Source organism: Canis lupus, chromosome 37 (genome assembly GCF_011100685.1).
Source record: "Canis lupus familiaris isolate Mischka breed German Shepherd chromosome 37, alternate assembly UU_Cfam_GSD_1.0, whole genome shotgun sequence".
Taxonomy (NCBI): domain Eukaryota; kingdom Metazoa; phylum Chordata; class Mammalia; order Carnivora; family Canidae; genus Canis; species Canis lupus.
In genome coordinates, this window is record NC_049258.1 from 26,887,509 (window position 1) to 26,903,902 (window position 16,394).

Genomic DNA, 16,394 nt, shown 5'->3' on the forward strand with positions numbered 1-16,394 from the left:
ACAGGACTGGTTACCCAACAAGCATTTAAAGGGCCAATGAAAAGAGAAGAGGGCCAATGTTGAAACACTGTCTAATGCAGACACTTAAGGAGAGAGAAGAATTATCACCAGAAGAGATTGAGAAGGAATAGTCAATGGTGTGGAAGGAGAACTAAGGTGGGGAAAGGAAGAACTCTAGAAGATTCAGAAGAGAGACTAGAAACTATGAAATTGTTAAATCAGAGTTGTAATGCACAGGGGAAAACTTATGTAGAAATAGAGTAAGAAAAGGCGGTGGCCGGAGGGAGGGTGGGGTCAGCAAAAACAGACTTTCTTCTTTATTGGCTTTATTCACTGAAAGTGCAGGAAGGATGCATATGTTGAAGGGACCATGACAGGAAGGGGTTGCCTGAGCAAGGATGGAGAGGCTAGAAGGGACACAATCATATTTGGATTTGGGACTTGGTGTGTTGAAAGAAAGTGTCAAGAGATGTAGTCAGCATCCAGGGAATGCTAAGGAGCTTGAACTTAATCTTAGAGGCAACATCAAAGCACTTTAGGCAGGGCAGAGATAATTCCAGGGTTGTGTTTTAGAAAGAACATTCTGACAGCTGTATAGAAAAAGGTTGGATTTGAGCCAGCCCAGGAAAGGAGATCAGTCAAGAGGTTGGTGAAATCCTGGCCAGAGACAATGAGGACCTTCAGGAGGGTATGCAAAGTGGGCACCAACCCTCTGACCACAGTCAGAGATTTTGTTATCTGTCTTTGATAGAATGTTTCTCTTCATTGGATCCTCGTGTTCCTAAAATAGCCATCCGCGTGAGCAACCAACCACTTGTCTAAGAGAGCTCAGAAGGTGACTCTCCACTGTGGCAGCTTTGTATGATGATCCTTAGCCTTCCAGGGGACATTTCTATTTTCCACTTCCCTAAGGCTATGACTCAAGTCTTGAAGGAGGGCTGTGGTTCCAGAGGCAGAACTTTAACTCAGCTCCAGGAGTTCATCTATGTCTGAGCCCCCTGGAGGCCTGTGGTACACAGCATCTAGACCCAAAAGACAGGTTCTGTCTTTCCCCCATCCTTCACATAAGAGAATTACTGACAGGTGTCCTGCATCCTCCTTCCTTCTCCAGTCATGGGTTCAAACAGGTGACCTGTATTTAAGGCAGTGGTTTCCAACTAAGGACAGTTTCCTGTACCCTAGGGACATTTGGCAATGTCTGGAAACATTATAATTATCACCTCTAGGAGGAGGGGGGTGACTCACTACTGGCATTTCTGAGTAGAGGCCAGGGGTGCTGCTAAATATCCTATGATGCACAGGATAAACCCCTACCCCTTCAAAAACAAAGAATTATCTACCCTCCAAAGTCATTAGTGCTTTAGATTTTGCTTTAAAGGACTAGGGTATTCTTTTCTTAAGGATAAGTTTGTTTTGTTTTTTGTTGTTTTGTTTTGTTTCACCACCTATTATAAAAATATGCTTTTCAGGCTGTCTATTTCCACCCATGCATGCATCTCCTACAAAGTGAAATGGAAGATTTAATAAATTGTTTGCTTATGTCAAAGCAAAATTCTAAAAGAATTTTTACTCAATTGCTTATCTAATCTTTTTTAATGGTTTAAACTATGCCTATACATGCTAAAATCCCCACTATAGTTGCATCTTGGGCCATGCATAGATTAAAAATGAAATCATGAAGGTAGGTTATCTTATCAGATTTTGACCAAAAATATTTTCAAGTACCCTGTAAACTTTTTGACTATGTACTCAAACTCTGCTGAATCATAGAAGGTAAATATTCCCTCTTGGAATAGAATCTAAAAAGCAAATGTCCCAACCTTTGTCTTTGTCCATTGAAATTTAGGCAATAGGTATGGGACACTATCTTTAAAAATAGCCATTATCCAACAGTTTCTCCCAAAAATATTATCTTCACTTCTTTTTATTTACTGAGGAAAAGACTGTATGTTACAATCTTCTCTTCTAAGATATTTTGAGAAAAGAACAAATTCTGGTAAAATGCAATAGATCTGGTAAAAGGTAGGAGACAATTCACACATCTCACAATTGACTAAAAATGTGCTAGGTTTATATAGGAAATATGATCTGCCTTCTTAGAAAAACTTCACTTAATTTTTACCTCATCCTTACTTCTATTTTTTCCACTTATTATTTACAATGTTAAAAACAAAGTTCTAAGAAAATACTGCACTTATCATCAACAAAAAATATGTCAACAGATATTTAAGCATCTAACAATTCAAGCAAATGGTTAAAAAGAAAAAAGGGATTCTCTGAGTTAGGCGTCTACACTGAAATAAGCTAACTCCTTTGGAATTGCTCATGGAGAGCAATCAGTCACATGGGGAGCCTAGAAATGGATTCTGGGTTGCAGTCAGCTGTGTCCAACCACTTGGCAGGATGTTGATCAGAACTCCTTTTTTAAAATGTATCTAAACCTGATTTTAAATTTCATCTCACAATTTCTAGAAGGGCACACTACTGGCACCATATTTTTTTCCTTTTGACCTTGAGGAGGATTACCAACGAGAGGCAAATCCTACAAAGTACAAAAATTCAGTTCTTCTAGGGTTATCATTTTTTTTAAAATAAAGTAAAAATCTGGTATTATTGTAGAGAAACCTGTTACTGTTTTTTGTTTTAGAACACATTTTTAATCTTTGCTGGTTATAGAAATTCAAAATAAGGGGCCATTAATCATTTGCTTTATTAAGTACCCTATTCTCTGAGTTTCTATCATCATATACCTATCTGTCATTGCATTTATCATGTTGAATTTGAATTATCCTTTATGTGACTATCTCTCCCAGGAGAGTATAGAACCTTGAACTAAGGAGTCCTTTTATTGTCTTATTTTTTATTCCCAACATCTAGTCCAACTATAAAAAAATGAATGAATGAATGAATGAATGAATGAATGGAATCGGATAAGTGAGTGGATGGCAATGGACCACTGAGAGGGTACATGGAGAAGAGGTTGAAAGCAGTATTAACTTGGATCCAGAGGCACCTGAAACATAGATTATTAATAGTTTTCAATCTATAAAAAATAAACAGCCTCAGGGCAAATGATGCTTAGGAAATTCTGAGTTTATTTTTTATGAACTGAAGGACTCAGAGCTTGTACTATGCCCGTGTGCATTGTGAAATTTTGGTAAAGAATAGAGTGTATATCATTTGACTATGTTTGTTAGTTGACTATGGAGCACCTAGTATCTTTTCTGAAAGTAATATTCAGGGAAACACATTTTGGAAAATCGCTAGCTTACAGCCAAAGGTCTTTGGTGCATCATATTTAAAAGGAAGTTAGAGAGCCATTTATGAGAAAGAAAAGAAGGAAATGGAAATTTGGTAGGGAGATTTTTGGAATATTATCTTCAGAGTAGGTAGTATGGATTTCTGAAAAAGAAAGGTTTTTTTAGAGAACTGGGAAATGGGTTGAGTTCATTGTCATAGCAAAGGGAAAAAAAAAAAACTAAAACAAAAACAAAACAAAAACCATCCCCCCCCAAAAAAAAACAAAAAACAAACCCCCCAAAACAATGTAAAAAGATTTAGAGTGGAGTTCCCAAGCTAACCTACAGGCAAATTATCCAATTGTACCGATTTTCACCATTTTAACTTCTTCACAGTTATATGTGAAGATGGATTTAACTACTTTTGTGTTGCTTAATCAATGCCCTAAATAATATCTGTACTCTTGCAAATGTTCCCGCTGTGCAATCAGCACCCAAGGCTCTTCGCCTCATTCCATTCCTGCCACAGGAGTCCTTGCTGGCCTTCCAACATGCAGAACACACTCACGTCTGCCATCTTTCCCTTGTGTCTGGAGAACTCTTCCTTAAATACTCTCCTGACGTTGCTCTTCCAAATGGGTACCTCCTCAAGGATTCCTCTTCTAAAATATCCTGCAGCTGCTCCTTTTGATCTTTATTTTTCTTCATAATGCTTACCACTGCCTGGCATGTCGCTTACTTGTACGTGGTTCATTTTCCTTCACTGGAACGTAACCTTAGTAAGGCCCCAGGAGTTAAAGATATAATGGTGAATAGAGATGATCCTTGCCCTCAGGGAACTGCCGGACTCAGGTGAATTTAGGTCTCTCTCTCCTCTGCTCCCAATGGAGAGTTCTTAGCACCTTTGGAACTAAGAAAACCAAGAATGATGGAGTCATACTAAATCTTCTCCAAATTTGCCAAAGGTGTGAGAAAAATCCTGGTCACAAAGCTTTTCACAATGTTATTGTGAGCTTAATGCGATGATGTGTCTGGACCAGCTCTTTGTAAAAGCTGAAATGCTGTAGAATCACATATCATTACTAGTGTTTAACCAGCACTTACTTTTCATTTAAGCTTCTATTTCTGATCCAAATTAACAACAAAAAAAGCACCCATCTTTCAAATGAATAAATTGTCCCTAGGCATAAATTTAGTACATTTAGAAACACATTAGCAATTTCAGGTCCACCAACTTCTAGAATTCTAATGCAGGAAGGGACCTTAGCGATCACCTAGTGCAACCCCCTCATTTTCGTATTTATGCTTATGGCACTAATTATGACAATCCATTGCAACGAACTGTGATTGAGAGGCACTAACAGACCCAGAGGAGTGCTCCATGTATTTGGCCTTTAATTGGTGGTTACAACTCAATTTTGGCATAAGAGATATTTTTTCTTTTCTTCCTTTTACCCCCTTTCTATAAACACATAACCTTGGTCTTTATTATAAAGAGTGAGATAAGTAGTTCTATCTTATAAATTGGTTGAATTTGTCTTTCTTTGCTGAAGTACATTTTGCTATTTGAAGGAAAATAATCTGGATTGAAAATTGCTCCTTCCAATGTTCTGAACCATTCCGATGTCAATATTTGGTGTCAAAATTCAATGGGCTTCATAATCTAGTTGAATATCAAATGGAAAATAGTGCAATGATCCCACCAGAGAAAGACGAATGTATTCTTGTATTAAAATGCATTTCAAGAACTGGTACAGTGGTCTTCTTATCGAGCCACTTCAAAAGTGAACTTGTAGAATTATGTGCAGGCTTTTGTTTGTGATGCCAAAGGCTTTAAGAAATCTTTATGCTATTCTTATAAATCCACTGACAATTTTAAAAAAATCCATTACCATAATTAATAGTCCATTATCATGGAAATGGTCATGTAAAAGAGTAAAGAGTCATCTTGTTTTTTGAAGTTTTTTTAGGGGGTGGAGGTAAGGAGAGAACTTGTCCCCTTTTCAAACCTTTCTATTCTTGATCAAGAATAGTTTCTTTAATGAAATTCAAGATGGCTGCAATAGTGTTTTAGCCAAAATTGTCACACAAAATTTGCAGGCTTGACCTACGTTTTTGTTATAATTGTTTTAACAAAGTTTCATGATACATTGACAAGAGCAAAATTAATAGATTGAACGTATTAGGAACAGCAAAATAATACTCTTTACTTGGATATAAACTATATTGTATGTCGTAGTTAATATATATTTGTATATACTATACTCTTTTTTTTAAAAGATGTTATTTACTTCTTTGAGAGAGAAAGAGAGTGAGAGAGAGAGAGACAGAGAGCAGGCATGCACACAAGCAGCAGGGAGGGGCAGAGGGAGAGGGAGAAGCAGGCTCCTCCCTAAGCAGGAGCCTGACTCAGGGCTCGATCCCAGGATCCTGAGGATCATGACCTGAGCCAAAGGCAGATGCTTAACCTACTGAGACACGAGGCATCACATATTTATATCCCATCTTAAACCTCTTAATACTATGCCCTCATACTATATACTCTCAAAAATTGTACTATATTTAAATGGCTTTTTAATTCCTCAATTCCCAACATCTGGTTTAACTAACTCTTCTACATGTGTTCACTCATCACTTTGGGACTGTAGACATAGACTAGGCTGTTTACCAAATGGATTTTCAGGCAAAGCTCCATTGGTAGAATCGAAGTGAGGATAACAATACTCACGCATCATACCAGCGTATGACTAATAACTCCAAGCAATAAACTGCTTTAGATAGAGATCTGTGTTTAGTAATAAAAATATAATCATAAAAGTGTAACTGCACCGGAGTTTCTGTCCTGCCAAGCCAAGTTACCATCAGCAAACATGTTAATGCTTGACAGCATATTTCAGCACCTTGATGTCAGAAAATAAGGAAATGCCAATTTTATTCAGAACTCAACAGATTCCACCTACTTAGGCATCTCCCAACTTGTGGGCTGAATGCAATTTTAAAATTCTGATTGCTCAATAACTGATAATCATCTTTTAGAGATTGTGTCTCTTTTTTAAGAGGCAAGCAGTAATTTGTAGTAAAAGTGGTTCTTAAAATGAAATGTTTCTAATGTCTTGTAGTTTTTTAATACCCTGTAACTTTTTTTAACAAGGATATTTTATGGCAGATTCATTCGTTTCTTTCTCATTCCCTATGTTGTACCTTATCCCACATGTCAAGACAAATGTTTCCTATCATCAAGACTACTTTATTTTTTTTTTATGATTTTTCTTTAGTCATTCATTTCACAGACATGTGTTGTGTTTCTTTATTCAGACAGGCAACCCTGTATTAGGAGCTAAGGATACAAAACTGAATGAAACAGAGTCCCTCCCCACCAGGAGCATACAGAGTGGCAGGGATAGGCTTCACATAAGTAGATACTCAATAATATAATTGAGTTATGAACAAAAACAGTGAAAATTCAGATAATAGGGCAACTCACAGCAGAGGAAGAAACACCTATAAAGAAAAACATTAAAAAAAAAAGAAAAACATTAGCTTTAAATCTAGAGAAGAAATAGAAATTTTCCAAAAATAAGACAGAAAAATCTACGTTTGATATGGAGAATAGCGCAACTAATGCACAGAATGGCTTGTGAAGGGACATTCATGTCTAAGAAATGATGCAAAGTTGAGAGCACCTGGTCTGGAGAGGCCAGTTAGGAATGATGCAGGGGGAAATAGGTGGACAATATTTGAATGGGCTTCTTATAGGCAATGACAAGGCATTTGGGTTTTATCCCAATAACATAAAATATTACATGGAATTAAAATACTAATTTAGACTTAAAAGAGGGTCTCCTGGCTTTTCACCTGTCCTGGCTTTTCATCAGCATTCTGGTTGGCTTCACTGACATCACCTGCATATCCAAGAAGTGCTTTAACACCAGAATTGCACAGTTAGTGGAGAACAGTCTGAGCACAAGACTATAATGCAGATTCATGAGTTTACCCTGAATGGCAGCATCCAAGAGATGCTCACACCAAGCCCCAGAGAGTAGGTCCACAAAGGGATCAATATCCAGAGCAAGGCTGGAGGATTGATTTTGGAACTTTAGGACCAAATCATGAAGCATATCTCTGTGGCTGTGGCCATGGTCCTACACATGGGTAGAGGAGGTAGGTGGCTGCGTGTTGAAATTTAGGACACGTTAAAATAAATAAGTGGCCCAAGGTATCTAACAGCTACCATTGGAGCCATCCCGCTGGGGAAGGCATTGTCCCCTGAAATTGCCATTAAAACCCAAGCACGGGCCCAGAAGCTATTCTATGGACATTTTAAGTGTCAATAGTTCTGGCTTCCTGAAGGACACCATGTGTTCAATGACTTCTCAATTTGAAGGAGATAGTAAGTAAACTGGGACCTGAAATAGTGTATCTTCCACCCCAGCTAAAATAAGAGAAAAGTGGAAAGTTAGAAGGAGGCAGAATGAGAGACTAGATAGGATTAGGGACAGCTGTAGAAGGGCTTTGGTTTCTCCTGACCTACCTATTATACCACTATTCTGAAGGCTTAAAAGCCTGCTCCACTAAAAGTCATGGAAACTGAAAGGGAAAACAAAAACTAAAAATAAATAAATAAATAAATAAATAAATAAACAAACAAAAAAACACTGTGGCTGCCTAGTTACAGGTGTCTGTGTACTACCAGGCATTATATTTGAGTTGAGTCCTCTTCTGAGACAGAGAATCCTCAGCCCTCTCTAGATTCTTGCCATTTGGTTCAGGTGCCATCAGTCTTCTGACATCACCTTGGTTCTACTTGTCTCCCTGGAGTGGAAACATCTTTCTTATATGAACCTAATAACGTATCTCCCTGAATTTAGACTGACTTTGCAGTTGCCTCCTTCTCCAATGTCCTAGAGAATTCCAGGGTCCCAAACAGAGTGGACTAGACCTTGGCATCTTTTATTATGTGCTGGTTGTGTGTCTGACAACTGTCATTAGCCAGAAAGCAGCCTGACCTTTACCTTAGTGGTGACCTCTTCGCATCTTAAACTCATCTGTGCTGTTCATGCTTCTAATTGCTTAAGACAGAGTCCTCCTCCTCTCCTATACCAAAGACCCTTGTACCCTTCTTTCTACCTGATAAGCTGCTGCTTTGTATTCGAAAACTCCTCCTTTGTTTTACTTGCATGTACAGAGCATTAAGTACTGACCTCATTAACTAATCAAGTATTTGATCCCAATTATTCCATCCATTAATTCCCCTGAAGTGTATGCGAGTGAGCAGGATTGGGGGGGGGTGTGTAGTAGGAGTGTTCCAAAGCCCCATCATCACCTTACTTATTAACACACATGAACTAAAGTAGTAATTATTATAAATAGATAATATTTACTGGATACTTACTGGTGTCAAGCATGTATATGTGTTTTACATTTTACAGTTTTAGCTTTGAACATAACATCACAGCCAGGACCATAGAGCAAGTTGGGGCTAGTACTCCACATTTTCTAGGTAAACTGGGAGTTTAAAAAGTGCATTCTCAATAAAACAAAAAGGTACACGAGCTCTGATGAGCCAGAGGGTGAAGCTTTTGAGCAATGTTATAAAATAAGCATTTTTCTTCAGCATTTCTTTCTTAAAACAGCAAAGTTGGAATATAAAGACAAATTTCTTAAGCCTCCTAGAAAGCTTAGTATCTAAGGAATGTGAAAAGAAGCATATCTCCAACCTGTGCTTTCTTTTTTTTTTTTTTTTTAAGATTTTATTTATTTATTTATTTGATGAGAGAGAGAGAGAGAGAGAGAGAGAGAGAGAGAGCACAGCAGGGGCAGAGGGAGAAGATGCAAGGCTCCGTCCCAGGACCCCGGGGATCACAACCTGAGCCAAAGGCAGATGCTTAGCCACCTGAACCACCCACGTGCCCTCAACCTGTGCTTTGACCCACTTTTCAGGATAATAACCTAGAGATTGTTCCTTAGCTCCTGCCCCACAAAAATGCGGTGAGGGATTCTTCATTATCATTTCCACAATTCGTCAATATCCTATTTTCAATTCTCCCATAGAGAAGGAATTTCTGGCCAGTAGAAAAGAATATGAAAGAGCTCTCTGTATATTATATTCCACTAAATACCCATGATTTCATAAGAAAGCACTCAATTTAAACAGCCGTCCTCCAGGCTCTGATCAGGATATTTCCTCTTAAAACTCAACAGTCTCTTTTCTTTTTCACAGAGAAGTGCCAACTCTTAGACACAACAGCCTGTTTTCAGAAATTCAGAGGATTTCCTGACTGACACGACATCAAATCTGTAATACGTGATCTTGCCAAAGTAGTGTTTTGGTTTGTCCTCAGAACCCACGTTATGTTTTAGATCATTATCAGCAAGCACATTACTAAAGATCTCTGAAGAGTTAAAAAAAGAATCATATAATATTGTAGACAATGTTGACATATTTTCCTTTGTATATCTTTAACCGTATTTAGAATAACCATAGAGCTAAGGCTTTTGCTAATTGTCTTTATTGGGGAGCAATTCAAATATTCTTGTTACCTTAATGATATTCTTTTATTAGAGAGAAATTTTAAAGAGACTCATATCATAGAATGTCCAAGTGTATAAATATTTGAGACTTCAGAAAGCTATTACTCTGTAAATATGTCATTATTCCGATGATTTCTACTTTCTTTATCTGAACGGTTGAAATGTAGACTCCACCTTAACAACGATTATTGGATAGCTATATCTACCAATTTGGTATTCTCTTTTTGCTATTTACCCCTTTCCATTAATGCAACTTTTAATGCCTGGTGCCTCCACCTCATGAAGAGCCCCTTAGTGCATGTCTTAGGGTGGATTGTTATTAAAATGTAATGACTAACAACCCCCAAATCACAGGGGCTTAAAATGACAAAGGTTTATTTCTCACTCATACTACACCTCCATCCTTTTTTTTTATTACATTTTTATTTTTATTTATTTTTATTTATTTTTATTGGAGCTCAATTTGCCAACATATAGCATAACACCCAGTGCTCATCCTGCCAAGTGCCCCCCTCAGTGCCCATCACCCAGTCACCCCCATCCCCCACCCACCTCCCTTTCTATCACCCCTAGTTCGTTTCCCAGAGTTAGGAGTCTCTCATGTTCTGTCTCCCTATTTCCCACTCATTTTTTTCTCCTTTCCCCTTTATTCCCTTTCACTATTGTTTATATTCCCCAAGTGAATGAGACCATATAATGTTTGTCCTTCTCCAATTGACTCATTTCACTCAGCATAATACCTTCCAGGTCCATCCACGTGGAAGCAAATGGTGGGTATTTGTCATTTCTAATGGCTGAGGAATATTCCAGTGTATACAGAGACCACATCTTCTCTATCCATCATCTTCTGATGGACACCGAGGCTCCTTCCACAGTTTGGCTATTGTGGACATTGCTGCTAGAAACATCGGGGTGCAGGTGTCCCGGCGTTTCACTGCATCTGTATCTTTGGTGTAAATCCCCAGCAGTGCAATTTCTGGGTCGTAGGGCAGGTCTATTTTTAACTCTTTGAGGAACCTCCACACAGTTCTCCAGAGTGGCTGCACCAGTTCACATTTCCACCAACAGTGTAAGAGGGTTCCCCTTTCTCCGCATCCTCTCCAACATTTGTGGTTTCCTGCCTTGTTAATGTTCCCCATTCTCACTGGGGTGAGGTGGGATCTCATTGTGGTTTTGATTTGTATTTCCCTGATGGTCAGTGATGCGGGGCATTTTCTCATGTGCGTGTTGGCCATGTCTATGTCTTCCTCTGTGAGATTTCTCTTCATGTCTTTTGCCCATTTCGTGACTGGATTGTTTGTTTCTTTGCTGTTGAGTTTAATAAGTTCTTTATAGATCTTTGATACTAGTCCTTTGCCTGTTAGGTCATTTGCAAATATCTTCTCCCATTCTGTAGGGTGTCTTGTAGTTTTGTTGCCTGTTTCTTTTGCTTTGCAAAAGCTTCTTATCTTGGTGAAGTCCCAATAGTAATTTTTGCTTTTGTTTCTCTTGCCTTCATGGATGTATCTTGCAAGAAGTTACTGTGGTCAAGTTCAAAAAGGGTGTTGCCTGTGTTCTCCTCTAGGATTTTGATGGAATCTTGTCTCACATTTAGAGCTTTCATCCATTTTGAGTTTATCATTGTGTATGGTGTAAGAGAATTACACCTCCATCCTGAGGAGGCTCTGCAGTGCACTGTCCTCACTTAGGGACCCAGGCCACCCAGGACCGGACAATCTGATATATTACACATGGTGGTGATCAAGGAGGGGACATGGTAAATGACACAACGATTCTTAAAGGTTTCCATATTTAATCACTTTTGTTCACCTCCTAAAAGCCAAGAACAAGTCTTATCTCAAAGAAATGGGGAAGTATGTGCTTGGAAGAAGGAGACCTAGATGTAACAGAGAAGAGCACTAGAAGCCCAGATGGTCTTATTAACTCTCCATTCCACATGCCCAGTCACCTTCCTTGTGAGACAACAAACTCATGGCATCAAGCTCAAAGTGCTGGCTCTCTGGGCAACAGAATGGACCAGAGGTCTCTACCACAGGAGGTATGTCTGGGCCCGTTATGCTCCACACAACCATGACCCAACAGTGGAACAAAGACAAGATTAATGATGATGAACAGCTGCCTTCAGACAGAAGAATAGGAGACACACAGCAGACATGCACTGGCTGTAGTAATTCTAAAATCCTATTACTCAACTATTTTTTTTTAAGATTTTTATTTATTTGTTCATGAAAGAGAGAGAGAGTGAGAGAGAGAGGCAGAGGGAGAAGCAGGCTCCATGCAGGGAGCCGAAAGTGGGACTCCATCCCAGGTCTCCAGGATCAGGCCCTGGGCCGAAGGCAGGTGCTAAACTGCTGAGCCACCCAGGGATCCCCTACTACTCAACTATTTTGAGGACTCACTTGATTAGGCACCAGTTTCACTTCCTGGGAGCAGCTCCTTATCTTTCATTCTCTGTGGCCTCTGGTTCAGCCCTCCAGCAGATTCTTCCTCTGCTATGATCCTTCTTCACATCTGAGGTGAGCCTCCAAAGAATATGCTCTTCTTGATGACTGAGCAGCCCTCCCTCAACTCATGCCCTTTCCCCAGACAGCAGGAAGTCCACAGGCCATTTTTTAAAATTCTTTACTGAAATTCAGTTTAATTAACCTATAATGTATTCTTAGTTTCAGGGGTAGAATTTAGTGATTCATCAGTGCATATAACACCCAATGTCTGCTACATCAAGTGCCCTCCTTAATGCCCATTACCCAGAGACCCCATCACCTCCCCAGCGACCCTCAGTTTGTTTCCTAGAGTTAAGAGTCTTTCACGGTTTGCCTCCCTCTCTTTTTTTATCTTATTTTATTTTTCCTTCCTTTATGTTCAACTGTTTCGTTTATTAAACTCCACACGAGTGAAATCATGTGGTATTTGTCTTTTTGTAAATGATTTATTTCACTTAGCCTGATACCATCTAGTTCCATCCACATCATTACAAATGGCAAGATTTCATTCTTTTGGATGACTGAGTAATATTCCATTATGTATACACAGGCATATGTATATATTTAAAGTTTAAAGCCATTTAAAGTTTTAAGCAGTCTTTCAATCCAGCTTGATGGTCTTTTTGAAAGTACAACTTCCTTGAAAACTTAATTGATTTTTTGTCTACTTCTGTGTGAGCCCTATTTTCAAATAGCCAAACCTACTGATCTTTTGAGATATAATTTTCTTATGTTCTAATAATATGCCTTGGCTTTCTCATCCCCCTGCCTTTGAGCCAATGTAGCTGCTTTGAGCCAATCAAACTTTGGTAGAGGAACCATAAACTTAAGTGTCCTTTTTCTGAGTGATTTCCTTCAACTTGGTGGATTTAATGAACACCATATTCTCATTGAGATCTTTACTCTGAAACTTTGTAATTCTTTCAGTGAGTTTAATCATTGGCATGGTGGCCACACCCTCAAGTTTATCTTTGTGGAAACTATACACTTGATTGGCCTTGGAGTACTCTCAGTTTTTTTAAGGTTATTTTTTACATGCTGAGTTGAGGACTTTGGTCAATATAATGGTTCCATTAGTACAGATTTAAAATTGATTTTCTAATGATTTAGGCCCTAAAAGCATCAAAACCAAAACTTGGAAAATTCATTGGATGTAGAATAAAAAACAAAATTATGCTTATTCATAGGGTATGAAACTGTCATTAAATCCCCAAGTTCAAAAAATTTCTGGTAACCCTGAATCTTTGATGAAGAATGTCCAGGGGCTTAGGTCAATATTTTTGGATATAAAAATTACATACTTTTATAATATACTCATTTTTATTTCAGTTAAAAAACTAATATAACATTGCCTGAAATATTTCTATGACTTTTCCCAATCCTGTATCTAATTGTTTTTAGCAGAGTGGGGAGGATTAAAAGCTTGTCCCATAGAACGAGGAGATCTATGTCCCCTCCCCTGCATATGGGCTATCAGATAGACTATCCAATAAAATGTAGCAGGAGTGATGTTCTGTAACTTTAGAACTGGACCTTGAGAAATCTGCAACTTCTGCTTTTGCTCTTCCAGAACACTGCTTCCTGAATGTACCCTTCCCCACCATGTAAGAAGTCTATATGCAATCACCAAAGATGTCCCTTTACACCACGAGCCTTGCCTTTCAGCATGCATGCCCTAGTGAAGTTCCATTTGCTGGAATCTGGGCTGGCCCAGTGATTTTGCTCTTGACCAATGGAAAGTCGCTAAAAACTGCTCAATCACTTGGAGGTACTGTCATAAGAAGTCTAGAGACATTTTGTCTGGGCCTCTTGAAACTCTCATTCTTGGAATGTTCTATATAAAAACTCAGATGCCAGGATGTGAAAAGTTAAGGTCACACAGAGAGGACACATAGAAGCACTTATACCAGTGGACAGTCACAGTGGAGCCTCTAGCAACAGCTGGCATCAACTTCCAGTCAGGGGTCTAAGCTTTTAGAGCATGTAGCCCAGTCAAACTTTAGGATAACTATCCTCATCTGGTATATGATGGTTATGCCATGAGAGACCCCAATGCCATGATAAATAATAATAAATTATTATGTTGTTACACAGCAATTGGAAACCTGGAATCGAGTTTAACTATTCTGAGACCTTCATGCTGTGAGGAAACCCAAGCTAGCCACGTAGGGAGAGGAGGCCATGTGCGGAAACATAAAGAAGTAGTTATGTAAGTGACATCTTTTTGGGCTCTCCAGACTGGCTAAGCCTCCAGCTGAAAGAAGGTGACCCCAGCTATTAACCACGTGGAGCAGAGGAACTGTGTCACTGAAGCCTACCTTAATTCCTGAGACCCCAAATCATGAGAGAGTAAGTTGCTTTCAACCATAACATTTGAGGGTAATTTCATTGCCCCATGATATAACCAAAAGACAGACTCTTTAGAATTAGGTCAATATATTTGCTAACTAAATCTTTTAAAGTCGTGTTTTTAAGATATATCTATAAATTAACAGGAATGACAGACAGAAGTCTAAGGATACTTTGGAATATATGCCTGCATGCACAGGGAAGAAATTAGATAATTTACATACTTATGGCCAAAGTGTTGGGTGGGAACGTTGATGGAAATGGGTAGGGGAAGAGACTTGGTTTATCTGTATTGGTAGAGGACAGGGGCAAGAGGTGATGTAGAGGACGCAGGTCACCTGAGACTCCCAGCTATCTGCCACAGCACCAGAGTAGTGCATTTGTGGGCTGCTGCTTCTCCCACCTCTTTCCCTTTGACACATTTCTTTCTTCACTCCTCCATCTCCCTATACACAGTATATCCTCTCTCTTCACCGAGATGCCCGCCAGCATGCCGAAAGTCCACCCTCACTTGAACATTAGGAGAAAACCAAAGAGCACAACCCAGGCATGAGTCCACGTCTGATTGATCACACTTTCCCCAATTACCCTTTTTTCTTCCAGTTACTCTCCAGATCCACACTCCTCCTCCAGATAACAGGTGCTGCCAGGACCAAGACATCCGCTCACTCACCCACAGCCCCCTGTGCTAGATCCACTGCAGCTCATACGTACAGCAGGAAAGAAATGAGTTCATGATATTAGTTGCTCCCCTAAAATCATGTCCGTGTTACATCTTTTTACATTATCATCCTGGTTTGAAACCCACTCCTTTCTAGAAAGTTCCATCTTCAGAAGTTGCTTGGTTACTTATGAACAGTGTATTCTTGGACCCAAAAATCCCAGAGGTAATTTTATCTGAACAACTGCTAACTGAACAGTGTAACTGAACAGATAATACAGTAGCCGGCTCTGCAACCATGGATGGATGACAGCACGGGTGCCCAGGGGCGCTGCTGTATTTGCTGAGAGTCCCACACTCCCAGAGCACTGACACCGTCCCCTTCAGTCGCACCTCCAGAGACAGAATGCTTTTCTAGCACACTTACTTGTCTTCAACCATGCTCAGGTCGGCTCTGCAGAACATGGCCTGAGATTTCTCATTTCTTCCATTAAAAAAAATAAAAAAATCTAAAGTATGCAAATGTTTAGCCCAGAGGAAGAGCTGGCACTTTCATCTTCCAGAATGTAAAGGAAGCAGTGGTGAGAACTGCTAGTCCGGATTTAATTCTAACCTACGAGGAAGGACACTTCAGGGGGCTGACAGGCACTCCGAATAACAGGAAACTTAGAAAAAAAGAAGTGACCTCATCTCAGAGTTTCTAATTATCAAATAAGAATATAATGAGTATATCAGATACAAAGCCGGGCTCTACAAAAGCAGACTTCAAGTTTCCAAGGGGGGAAATATATATATATATATATATATATACACAAAATAAATATATATATATATTTATACACACACATATATAAATACATGTCTCAATTGGCTAGAGAGTCTAAAGTAACGGGGGGGGGGGGGATGAAAATTCTCAAAATAAGCAAACCAGGAACAAAGGGACAGAAAGGGGCACAGGACGGCAACTGCAAATGTTTCCAAAGAGGAAGACATCTGCGGGAGCCTGGAGCGGAAGGTGTTAGCGAAAGAAATTAATGTGGCTGCACGAGTCATCTGCAGCCACTCACATTTGAAAACACGGGTAGAAAAGCCGGGAGGAAGACTGTGTGGACCACAGCAAACAAACAAAAC

The 16,394-nt window shown here is 39.3% G+C and overlaps 1 long non-coding RNA gene across 1 annotated transcript in view; it reads left to right on the forward strand.

The window, feature by feature from the left end:
- LOC119867906 overlaps window positions 1–16,394 on the forward strand; it is a 75,109-nt gene that overhangs the window by 41,367 nt on the left and 17,348 nt on the right. The window lies entirely within an intron of this gene.